Here is a 12,974-nt window from a genome sequence, read left to right on the forward strand (position 1 = left end):
GAGACAGGGCGGGAGGAGAGAGAGACAGCGCGAGGGCGCGCGAGAGAGAGAAAGGGCGGAGGAGAGAGACAGCGCGAGGGCGCGAGAGAGAGAGACAGGGCGCGAGAGAGAGAGACAGCGCGAAGGCGCGAGAGAGACAGGGCGCGAGAGATTGAGGGTGCGAGAGAGAGAGAGACAGGGCGGAGGAGAGAGAGACAGCGCGAGGGCGCGAGAGAGAGAGACAGGGCGGAGGAGAGAGAGAGAGAGAGACAGGGCGGAGGAGAGAGAGACAGAGCGAGGGCGCGAGAGAGAGAGAGAGACAGGGCGGAGGAGAGAGAGACAGCGCGAGAGAGAGAGAGAAAGGGCGGAGGAGAGAGAGACAGCGCGAGGGCGCGAGAGAGAGAGACAGGGCGCGAGAGAGAGAGACAGCGCAAGGGCGCAAGAGATTGAGGGTGCGAGAGAGACAGGGTGCGAGAGTGAGAGAAAGGGTCACTGCAAGAGAGAGAGACACCGCAAGAGAGAGAGAGACACTACAAGAGAGAGAGAGACACAGCGCGAGAGAGAGACAGCGCGAGAGAGAGACAGAGCGCGAGAGAGAGACAGCGCGCGAGAGAGAGACAGCGCGAGAGAGAGACAGCGCGCGAGAGAGAGACAGCGCGAGAGAGAGACAGCGCGCGAGAGAGAGACAGCGCGCGAGAGAGAGACAGTGCGCGAGAGAGAGACAGCGCGCGAGAGAGAGAGAGACAGCGCGCGAGAGAGAGAGACAGCGCGCGAGAGAGAGAGAGACAGCGCGCGAGAGAGAGAGAGAGAGAGACAGCGCGAGAGTGCAATAGAGAGAGAGGTGTATTATACCTATTTGCCTGCCATAGCCTGAGAGACACTGAATAATAACATCTGCATAGTAAACAGTAACGTACTTATTATTATACTTATTATTACTATTATTGTTATTACTATTATTGTTGTTTATCATTCCAAATAGTAGTGGTATGGGTTGTAGGGTGATGATGGTAATGATAGCAGTTTAATGATGATGATGGTGGTGGTGGTAGTAGTAGTAGTAGTAGTAATGATGATGGTAATGATAGCAGTTTAATGATGATGGTGGTAGTAGTAGTAGTAGTAGTAGTAGTAATGATGATGGTAATGATAGCAGTTTAATGATGGTGGTAGTAGTAGTAGTAGTAGTGATGATGGTAATGATAGCAGTTTAATGATGATGGTGGTAGTAGTAGTAGTAGTAGTAGTAGTAGTAGTAATGATGATGGTAATGATAGCAGTTTAATGATGATGGTGGTAGTAGTAGTAGTAGTAGTAATGATGATGGTAGTTGTAGTACTGGTGTAATGGTGAAGATGACAGTTATTTAGTTATAAGTTAGTTATAGTTTCATTTTCCATGTTTAGCTTTTTATAATTTATTACATTTAGTATATTGTTGTTATTTTTGTATTTCATTTTGTATTATTATTTATAACCATTTTATATTTTTATTTGTTAATGTTTATCATTTTCTTACCATGTATATTGTATACACTGATGCTTTGGCAGTATTGACGCAATGTTTTTTCATGTCAATAAAGCAGCTTGAATTTGAAAAAAGATTTGAGTGAGAGAGCTGGGGGGGAGACAGGGCTTGTGACGGGATTAAAACAAGGGCGCCCGTACTGTACCTCTTCACGTCATCCCAACACTAACACGTCACCACATCTCATCTTACACGTCCCTTCAACTCTCTGGGGATTGAGTACACGATGTTCCTCCTCTGAGGGACAGCCTGCAGTAGCACTGGCTACTGTTGTTGTGTGTTTGTGGTGCCCAGGTCATCTGCAGTGACGAGTGAGCTGAGTCTACTCTGGGGTTGATTACATCCATATGCTGTTGTTGGTCATGTCATACCTTGGTCCAGCGTGGAGGTTGGGTTGTGGTGGCGGAAGGGTACGCGTGTGTGTGTGTGTGTGTGTGTGTGACAGGGACAGTGGGTGGGGGGCATAATGTGGTCAATGAGCCAGCGGAGTGTCAGCCAGGAGGGCTAGTGGCGGTTCGCTCGAGACATCCAGAGAAATCCCTTGACTTCTTCACCTTGTATCAACACCCCAGTCAAAGTGCAGCCAGGGAGAAAATTAATTTCTTATTACCTGATTATATTATTAGGTTTGGCTTGGAGTGTCTGTTAAATATTCCACATCAGCGTTTCATCAGCAGCAGGGCAGGCAGACCAGGGCTGAGGCTGGGAGGGGAGGGCTGTAATCACCTGAGCCGTCCCCATGAATATAAAGACTGGCGTTGGCAATATGCTGGCAGAAAGTCATTATCTAGAGCGCTATTCCCTCTATTCTGCGCGCGCGCACACGCACACACACACACACACACAAATCAATGCCCATTCTTTCACAATGGGTCCGGTGAGTTCCGCTCAAGCATTTAGGCGCACACACCCACACGGACACACACCCACACCCACACAGACACACACCCACACGGACACACACCCACATGGACACACACCCACACGGACACAGACCCACACCCACACGGACACAGACCCAAACGAGCCGTGGGCTTTCTTTAAAATAAACTTGAGCTGACTAGATACATCAATCCAGCCCTTAGTCCTCTCTTCGTTCTTTCATTCCCCCGCGCCTCTCCTCCAAACAGCGAGGGTTAAAGACATGTGCCTCTGAGCCCCCCCCCACCCACCAAGATGCTTGCCAACATTCGACAAACACACCACCCTCATGACGGAATTTTGAGAGCCATTAGAGAGGAGGGAAAATGAAAAATGATATTTTTAAGACCGCCTCTGGTAGCAACAATCCAACAAAATAAATAATTAAATATACACAGCACAAGAAAGATGGATATTTCTAGCCTTAAATCAAATCTTAGGTTATGTGCCCATGGCTCAAAATAGACTGATAAGAGCTTTAAGGGAGGTAGGGTAAACAAAATGGATCATTACCAAATTCACGAGGTCCAGAAATCCCAAACGTGAGTCTGTATCTTCCTACAGGGCAATGTTATTATTTTTCTCTACCGGGCAACAAATCTGTGTACTCAGTGACCAAGTCTCGGGAAAAGGGTACATTTGCATACAGTCCATAAGGAAGTGAAAATCTGATCATATAAATGTAAATAAGGTGAGCTTAACTTGTATTTTCCTTGAAAAAACAGTGATAAGATGAGTGAGAGAGGGGTGGATGGGCTCAGAGCGGGCTGATGAATCAGAATATGCATTAGTGTCTGAAATAAATTAGCTTCAGCCCATGGTGAGGGGAAACAGGCAGGAGGGTGAAATACTACAGATATACAGCAGGGGGCAGTGTAGCAACACTATCAGTAGAGCAATAGCCTATACACATGTACTGGAAAGCATGAGCACGGTCAATAAATGAATCCCTGCCAAAACATAGGCTGTGAACTCTTAAAATGAATAACAACCTGTCCATTGTCCCCCAAATAAACTACATTCACAGATTTTGCTCCAAAAATTTAAATTGACGCAGCAATTTGCTTCAGTTTCACAAAAAGAACAGAGTTGTACCGTGCATTCCTGCACGACAGTATGTGATGTGACTGCCCAGAGAAAAACATCAACCTTCTGAGAAAATGAAAAGGACACAGCCTGAAGCGCCGCTGCCCATCTTAGACGGCAAGAAACAAAAAATACAACCTGTGTGGATGCCAACCTGGTCCATCCGTATAACTGCCTATTTCATTGACATGACTTTCACGGCACCATTTCCTCTGGCTTTTGTCCTTGGTCTATGTGGCCACCCTTGGCTTGCACCTGCCCACCCCTTACCAACCCCCTACTCCCATCTCAATACAAACAGCCTTGGTAGGGTTGTCTCCCTACTTTCATCATTTGTGATTTATTATGCACCCCCCGCCCCCCCATCCTTAACACATTCCACTGGAGCTGGCTGCATGCCAACAGTCCCACCCTCCTACCCTCACCCACCGCTATGGCCTCACAGTGTACACACCCACCCATACATCACCCACGTCCCCGTAGGGGACCCATACAACACCACCTTAGCCCTCAGGGACGGCAAAGAGGACAAACTGAGGAAGACAACACACTCCGTTTCAAGTGTTGACGATACATGAGGAGAAAGCAAGCTCTCCTTTACTTGGCTCAAGGACGGTGAAGCGAAAGTTGCACATTTCACCTGACAGTGTAACCAAACCTGAGACTTTGCAAAGCGTCTGTGACGTCACAGAACCACTGCATTCTTGCGTCCATCTGCGATTTCGCTCTCAATTTGTCTTGCTATCGTCAGACACCACATTACTACAGTGTTAGCTTTACCCTCCAACCAATGAGCCAGTGTGGTCCATTACCCCCCAAAGCAGGCCCTGGACAGCTCTTTTGTTCCACTCTTTTAGCTCCCTGTTTCCATCTGAAAACAGCAAACACTCACAACATTCACTAAGCTAAACAACCCTCCAGCTCCCTGGAGATGCAGCATGCCTCATCCTTGCTTCCTGTGTGTGTGGTGCCAAGTTTAATCAAATATGCAGCTGTCTTTTAATCAAAACTAGGCTAATTTGTATACTGGCAGGGCGGGGGCGGCAGCCCCTCCTCTCCGAAGGCCGTCTGAGGGCTGGCTACGAGCCAGGAGATGGAAGCCCAGGGAGTGTCCTGACGTGGTTATGAATGCCGGTAATGAGGTGTGTGTGTGTGTGTGTGTGTGTGCGTATGTGTGTGTTTGTCGATGGGTGATGGAGGGGGTGATAACGTGGCTGGAAACAAGCAAAATCAGAATTAAGCAAACGAACAGATGGACGATGGGGCATTAACATTGATCAACAACAAACAGGGGTACGGAACTCTCAGCCCGTTCGGGGAGCGGAGCTCTCAAGGGTAAAGTGGTCAGAATAAGGGGGCGACTGGGTGTCTGTTGGGGGGGGGGGGGCCCGCCGCCACCGGACAAACCCGGGGTGTCGAAAACCACCCAAAACACAGATTTCCAAGCGGCTTATTAACAAACGGCGAGGGACAGAAAAACAAAGCATTCATGCTTTAAATGCGATGCCATTAACAATCCCGCAATTAATTAGCAACAAATTACCTTATGTTGATTATTTGCGTCGGGAGGGGGGAGAGGAGCGGGCGTGGCTGGCGATCTTTTGTTTTGGCGGCGATCGTTTGTTTAGGCTTGAATGGGCTGTTTTTCACAGACGACGAGGATGGGGAGTAATGTCGACAGACTGACTAGACGGACTTCTCCTGTGCTGCGTGTCTGAGCCTCTGGAAGAGAGACTGAGGAGGAGACTCACTGAGGAGGATGTGGGTTAGTTAAAGATGGGAGAAAAGAGAAGGAAATTCTCTCTGGTGCAATATTACCAATACAGACAGTGTATCAGCCTATCAACTCTGCCTAGCAACGACATAGCGAGCAATCAGTACGACTACATGCAGAGTGATTGTAGAGGCACCAGACAGTCAGCACTGTGACTGTATGTACGCCATCTTCCCTCTCTACCACCCAAACAATGCTTCCTCTATATGACGACACATCTGTGTATATACGCTGATAGGATTCAGAAGTGAACCGTCTCGGTGCCAAACGACCATGGCACCATGCCACATTAAAGCAATATGTTGTGAATACGGTGTGGCTGGCAGTCTGGCACACAAGGATGCGGTATATGAGTCCCTATAGACCGAACCCCCTGTTACACTTGGCATGAGTACCAAAGTTGACTCAGCACTGGAGGGAAAAGGTGTGGTTTGGTCAGTTCCCCTTGATGAACGCCACCCTCAGCTCAACATTGGTGCTCAAGACGCCATCCCTCACTCTCCCATTGCATAGTTTCTCATGACAGACTGGCTGTTAACATAAAAGGTTAACAAAATCAAGATTTAGTTCTGGGTTACCCAAGATTACCCATTGCATTTATTGAGTAACACCACTATCAATGTCAATGCTTTATTTATGACAAAGAAATCATTGCATTCCCAAAGCAACAATATTGAACTATCCGACTAACTCCCATCCACTACAAAAGGCACAGATAGTCAACCAGTCAACCACAGACCACACACCCTGTCAAAAAATAACTGAAACCCTATTGAAACCCTGCCAAATGTGCATGTCGACGTCTACTGCCCCCAGTCTCCAGCTTATGTACATTAGACTGTGTGATTGTCTCATTAATGCAGACCACCCAGTGATTCTCAGTGTACCACAGCGTGTTGACTCCCCTGGTGCCGTGTAACAAACAACACTGGAACTACAGCAACACGGGGGCATCACCCTGACACATACGCAGCAGAGGAGACACACACAGCACGCACACACACACACACACACACAGCGCCAGAGAGAACTGTCTGGGAGACAAGACTACGGCTCCCTTGAGCGCTATAAGCTCAATGGGGTTTCTCGCGCTGTCTGACAAGGGTCGCAGATACATGGTGTAAAAACAAACCAATCTACAACTGTTTGATTACTAACTAACAAGTATGGCGCTACACTGCCCAGCCGCTCGCAAAACACAAACACATAGACACACACACACACACTCCATCGAGTCTCTGCGCCTGAAAAGGTTCACTGAATGGCAAATTAATTTAATTACACAGTGACACAAAAGCAGTGCTTTGGCAAATAAAAAGGTAGGGGAGGAGGGAGTGTGTGTGTTCGGGAACAGAGTGAACACTCTGCTGCTATGGATCTGAGAGCAGCACATCTCTCCCCCTCTCCGTCTCTAAGGGATACGCTGGCGGCACCGTGCTGGAAAGAGTGTGAGATAATGAGCTGCTCTTTACCTGGCAGTGGCAGACAGAGCAAAATCCAAAACGTACTAGCCAGAGGAAAGGGCGTGAGAGAGGGATAGAGAGCGCCCATCCGGCTGGATGGTTCAGGGAAAAAAGGTGAGAGAAAGAGCCAAGGTGGGCGCCATTTTGAGTGCCGCCCGACCCCGACGTCTCGCCATTTTACAAGAGAAGGGGTATGAAAAGTCCCTGACCCACACACACTTCTAAACAAAAGCATTTGCATTCCAACACAATAAGCGTCACTCTTCACTGCCAAGAGGACTCCGTTAATTAGCCCACAGACGACTTGCGTTGAGTACAGAGCGTTTAAGGCGTCCTTCAACGATGGTTGTGGAGTGGTTGAGATAACTACTATGTTATTCTGCGTTCTTAACAAGTGGGGAACTCACTGTAAACTGGGCGCAACGAGTTGTGTGCGTTCACGTGCTTTGAACTCGTTGAGAATTCCATTTGGCTAATGGCAAACAAGCTCTGTCAACTGAAAAGTACAGCTTTTGTGCTCATGAACAATTTATAGAGTTCAAATACACTATAAATAGATTGCCATTTATTTCATAAATTATGTTTTGTTGTTCCATTTAACTGCTGAAAATGCTGTTATCAAGGTCATTTCCTCAGTAGGTGACGTCAGAGCTCAGAATGTGGGAGAAGTTGGAGCTGAGAGAGGAGACAAGTTTACCACTAGTAATTACGAGTTGGAGGGGCATTTGCTCATATCTGCGAATTTACGAGATGTTATAAACACAGCATTAGGTACCATCCTAGTATATGTACCAATATATCTACATCATGGCAGGTGTCATTCGTATATATACAACATGTACACAGCCAGCACACCTTATTAACATGAACACAGTTGTGTATAACCCATCACCCACCTCTTATACCCTAGTGGTAGTCAGCATCAATGTCAGTAGAGCCTAGATGACTAGGCTTCTTCAATGTTCAGGCAGGTCTTCCAAAACTAGTCTGGGGAGGCAGAGAAAGGCATAGAGTGAAAGTGTGAGATAGACTGACCTATTCAACTGAAAGGCTAGTTAAACATGCCAACGTGGATTGAGGAAAGATGACAGGAGAGGTATGAATGAGTGTACCCAGCGTTGCGTGAACAAGGTGTGATTCGTGAAGCTCCGGTTTGAAGCGTTATTACCCCTCAGGACATGGCCTGTCGTGAGCTAGTTGCTATTTTCCCACTCTACCTGTCTGGCCTTGACAATTGAAGAGTTGTCAGAACAGCAATTCTACTAGTCTACTGTAAATTGTATAAATTCGTTCTAGAAAACAAAAAGTAGCCTAATGTCTTCTGTTGTAGCCCAGGCCCACACTTGTTTGCCTTGGAACATTTTGGAATAACTTTGTAGTTTCTCTATTGTCGTTTATTATCCAACATTGTTTATTAGGCCTATAAGTTAAGTTAAAAAATACATTGACCATCTTCCAATCCTAGAATATTTCCATGAATTATATTCCCCAAAGACTGATGTTAACTTGCGACGGAACAACTACATCATCACCAAACTAAAAATATTTAGAAGTGTCATTGCATTTCGGTAGGCATATTTTGCCCCCGTCATTCCACTTCCAGTATCATATTGTTTGATTGTTTTCTAAATACCTTGTAACTTGGTTCTCCTCATTATAACTTTGAAAAAAATTATCCGTCATGACAATAAAACCCAAACTTCAATGGTAAAGCTTTGGTAAAAAGCCTTTCTGGTAGTTTTCGAAATTAACAAGTGCTTCGCAACGATTCAGAAGTGCCAAATTGCGTATGAGGAAAGGGGCTTTTGTGATTGGTCAGATGGATAATTGACAATCAAGACAGAATAAGTGTAAACAAGAAAATAGTCTATTTCTTTGAGATACATTAAGATGCATCTTTGATACGCTATCATACCATAAATTACACAACAATAAACATTGTATTACCTTTCGTCCTTTTTTTATGTTACGTAAGCTACATTGCTGAATGAATAGTACTCTTGGTTTTGACCTCTGTCCATGAGTTTTTTGCGGAGTGAAGAATTGTGTTTGGCAGAATGGCACATTTATGACTTTGGAATAAATGTTTAGTAGGGAAGATAAGAGAGTTAAACATTGACTACACCGGGAATGCAAAACTGTCCGGGAACTAAATATTACAAGCGGTGTATGTAGGCTACATATTACTGAGGTCTTATTCCGTATCATGTCCAAAAATACAGAATGTGAATCTAGATTCATACAATTCCCTATGAATAAATGGGAGACAAAGTATGAGGGCAAGGAGATACTGATAAATATAACCAAATGTGGTCTACATAGGTTTTCCTTGCCCGGCTACCCAGACTCAAAGGCTATGCCAACGGACGTTAGTTACTTCTCTATAGCGAAAGACCGAGCAGGAGAATTCCAGGAGAACAACGGGCGTGTTTAGAAGCTGGTAGCCTATGAGCATCATCTAACTCAATTAAAAGTGAGTACATGAGGGGCATAAACAGAAAGGACATGTATTTGGTTTAGAGAAGAGAAAATGCATAGGTAGAAAACAGATGTGTTCCCTACACCCAAATCTAGCTAAAAACAACACAATAATATATTATAATTATAATAACAACATATCAGTAAATGTAAAATGCACTGCCACAAATATGACATTAGCATATTGGTATAGACAGGATCGTTTGGTAAGAGGTCTTGCATTTATGAAAACACAACGGGAAAAAGACAAAGGGATTTCAAAGCATCTCCACACTGCATTGCTGTTTTACTGGACAGTGCAGATGTGTCAACATTTACAAAGAACCTAAACCCTAATATCTAGACAACACCATACAGCACAGCACAACGTGGACATAGATCAGGTCTTTCAAGATGAACATAGACCAGGTCTTTCAAAATGTGCTATACTTAGATAGCTGGTCTGTACACATCTGTATGCTATAATACTGTGGCATCCCATCTCCCTAGGGGACATCTTGTACTGTTTACCCAACAGCTCTGACCGATAACGACCTACACTAGAATTTCCAGCTAACAGAAACTCTGCTTAGCAGTTGATCATGTAAAAATGGTTATACAACTTGATATTGGTATGTACAGTCCTTTACGTCACGTCAGCCAGTGATGATGGGGAGATGTCGGAGGAGGCTCAGTGTGAGTGGATGTGTGTGTGTGTGTGTGTCACATTAGTTGCCAGCCGTTAAAGATATGGGTTGTTCCACAAAATGAGTCCCTTTTGCATCCCTTTGATATTTAAAGTAGAAATTGTGCATCAATTAAAAAACCCTGTTTAAATGAATGAAATAAGTCTGTTTTTTATATGAATAAGACTTGATGAAGTGCCAAAATTCCGCATCTTGACATGCATCTCTGTGCATGCTCTGTGCATGCTCTGTGCATGCTCTGTGCATGCTCTGTGCATGCTCTGTGCATGCTCTGTGCATGCTCTGTGCATGCTCTGTGCATGCTCTGTGCATGCTCTGTGCATGCTCTGTGCATGCTCTGTGCATGCTCTGTGCATGCTCTGTGCATGCTCTGTGCATGCTCTGTGCATGCTCTGTGCATGCTCTGTGCATGCTCTGTGCATGCTCTGTGCATGCTCTGTGCATGCTCTGTGATTTCTAGTAAGATTTGAACCCCAACAGTTTTCAAGTGTTCACCATCATTGTAAAGCCCTAGTTTTTTTGTTGCTTTGACAGAGTAATTTCTAAAGAGTATTATTTATTTCATGTGATTAGTGCTTCATTTTAAGGGGAAACCATTAAGAAAACATGTTCCTCGTTTTAAGTTGAACCCTGTTACGTGAACTGAACTCTCATTTTAATGATGAAACTATATTTTTTATTCAAAGAAACATGAAAATAAATCAACTGAGCGGGTCGAGCATAATACGTAGACCTTATTACCCATAAATAGAAGGCAAAAAATGTTTTAACAATAAATTTAAAAAATTTGAAGTTTGCATTGAATTGCTCCTCCCTGTTGCACACAAGCTTCCATTCCCCTGTTAGAAAGGGATTTATGAATGATTTAAGATTAAATAGTCAATCCTGTTACCGTCAACCCTGTTATTTGATTTGGCTTCTAATAGGCACTTACTACAGTCATTTTTTTATTTAACCTTTTAACCTGGGGAAAACATGCATTTTAAATTAAGTTGAACATGTGCTCTTTATGACAGAATTTTAAAATTATGTTAAAATGTTAAAATTAGGTCAAATAAAACTCTTCAAGTCACATTTTGTGGAACAACCCATATGTGCGTGTGTGTGTTTCTGGGGTGGTTAGACATCTACATCTCATGGGTCAGAACTGTGCTGCCACCCCGTTGGCCTGCTGTGGGTTGACCAGTGTGTTGGGTGGCTGGGCGTTGGTCTCGTTTAGCCTGCAGATACGGTACACCTCGTAGTGGATGCTACTGGTGATGTCCTTGATGTTCTGCATGTGGGTCCTTACAGAGAGGCAACACAGAGGGGATTTAGTGATAAATGTTACCTAGAGAAACATCAACCCAAGGACGGACCAGCCATTATATCAAAATTATAGTTTTAACCATGTTTTGAGGCTATACAGTGCTTGCTTAAATTTACGTTGTTTACAAATGTTGGAGTAAAACAATCTTATATTTAGGGTTCTGATGAGGTACAACAGTTGAACTAAGTTCATGAGGCATTCATAAGTTATATTCTCGAAGAACCAATTGGTATATACAATTTATTTAAAAGTCCAAAATGTATTAAGCAACTGCAGACTGCCCCTTTAATAATACACTTTTACCTTTAGATAGTATTTTATGTGCGTTCAGAAAGTATTAACACCCCTTGACCTTTCCCTATGGCAGCTGCTGGGCACGTCTACACCTCTCTGTTCCTCTCACTTGCTCCCTCCATACATCCCTCTCCCACTGCCTGGCCAGGGGGCAACCACATTTCTCACATCACATGCTCCCACAAACATACTTTTTCTTAAGTTCAATTAAAGTCCATGTGTGTTTTAACCCCATAGAGACTAAGCCTTGGGGCAAAACAAATAGTAAAAAATGTAAATCACAAGGAAGTATGTTTTGAAGCGTCTGTCCTATATTTTTTACCCATATTTATCCCCTTTTCGGGGCACAAAATGACTTCCATACACAGACGACTCTTGTGAAGCTTGTGGGTGTCGTAGAGAAAAACAACATGTACGTGTCAGTGAGTCTCAGCTTTCGATATTGGGGTCGTAATAGTTTGTAGCTCAAAGCGTTCAGATTCTACAGACCGAAGTTGGCACAGTCAGTACAGACTTCAGATGAGTCCCGTGAAGCTAGGGGGGTCGTGGAGCTAGTGGGGATCGTGGAGCTGGTGGGGATCATGGAGCTGGTGGGGGTCGTGGAGCTGGTGGGGGTCGTGGAGCTGGTGGGGGTCATGGAGCTGGTGGGGGTCGTGGAGCTAGTGGGGGTCATGGAGCTGGTGGAGGTTGTGGGGCAAAAAAATGCCCAAACTCTGAACACTGCAGACTTTTTAGTGAGAAAAATAAATTTTTCAGGATGTCTCCTGGTCTGACAAACACCGCTGTAACTCTGACACCTTCCAGCGCAGATGCGGAAGGATGATTGAGAAGCTAATGTCTAGCTTGAATAGAAAGATTTGTATTCTTATGCTAATTAGAGGAGCTTCAATCGACTATGGGGTAGGAGACCTTGACAGTTCCAGAACAGGACCTAAGTACTAGAACTCTAGAAAGCTATGTATGCTAAGTTCTGGTTGGTTCGTCCTTTGAACAGACCTAACAGCAAGAGGTCCAGAATAATATAGTTGTTCTATACAAGTGTGGAGTGATGAAAGGAGCATTCACCAAGAGCCAAAAGGGCGCCCTGGAGGGGCCAGGTGCAATCTGGGAAGAAGATAGTCGGCCCTCCAGTGAAAAGGAGCTGTGACATTCCCCCCCCCCCCCCTCTCTCTTTTCAGACCTCCTCCTCCGGTTTGTTCATCACCTCCACCCCCCCTATTCCCCCCAGTGGTGAGTCATGGACGCTCACTTGATATGACCCCCAACTTGGCAGTAAGAATGCTTAAGGCAGTCCAAAAAACCTAAATACTATGATAGTTTGTGTGTGCGAGTGCACGCATGCTCTCAACTACAGTATTGTCTGTCTACAACAGTGTCTGTCATAGACATTCAAACCAGTAGATAGTGATAGCGCTGACGTCAATCAACGTATTCCTATGGAAAACTCCCGATGGCGC

Source organism: Oncorhynchus kisutch, linkage group LG1, assembly GCF_002021735.2.
Source record: "Oncorhynchus kisutch isolate 150728-3 linkage group LG1, Okis_V2, whole genome shotgun sequence".
Classification (NCBI taxonomy): Eukaryota; Metazoa; Chordata; class Actinopteri; order Salmoniformes; family Salmonidae; genus Oncorhynchus; species Oncorhynchus kisutch.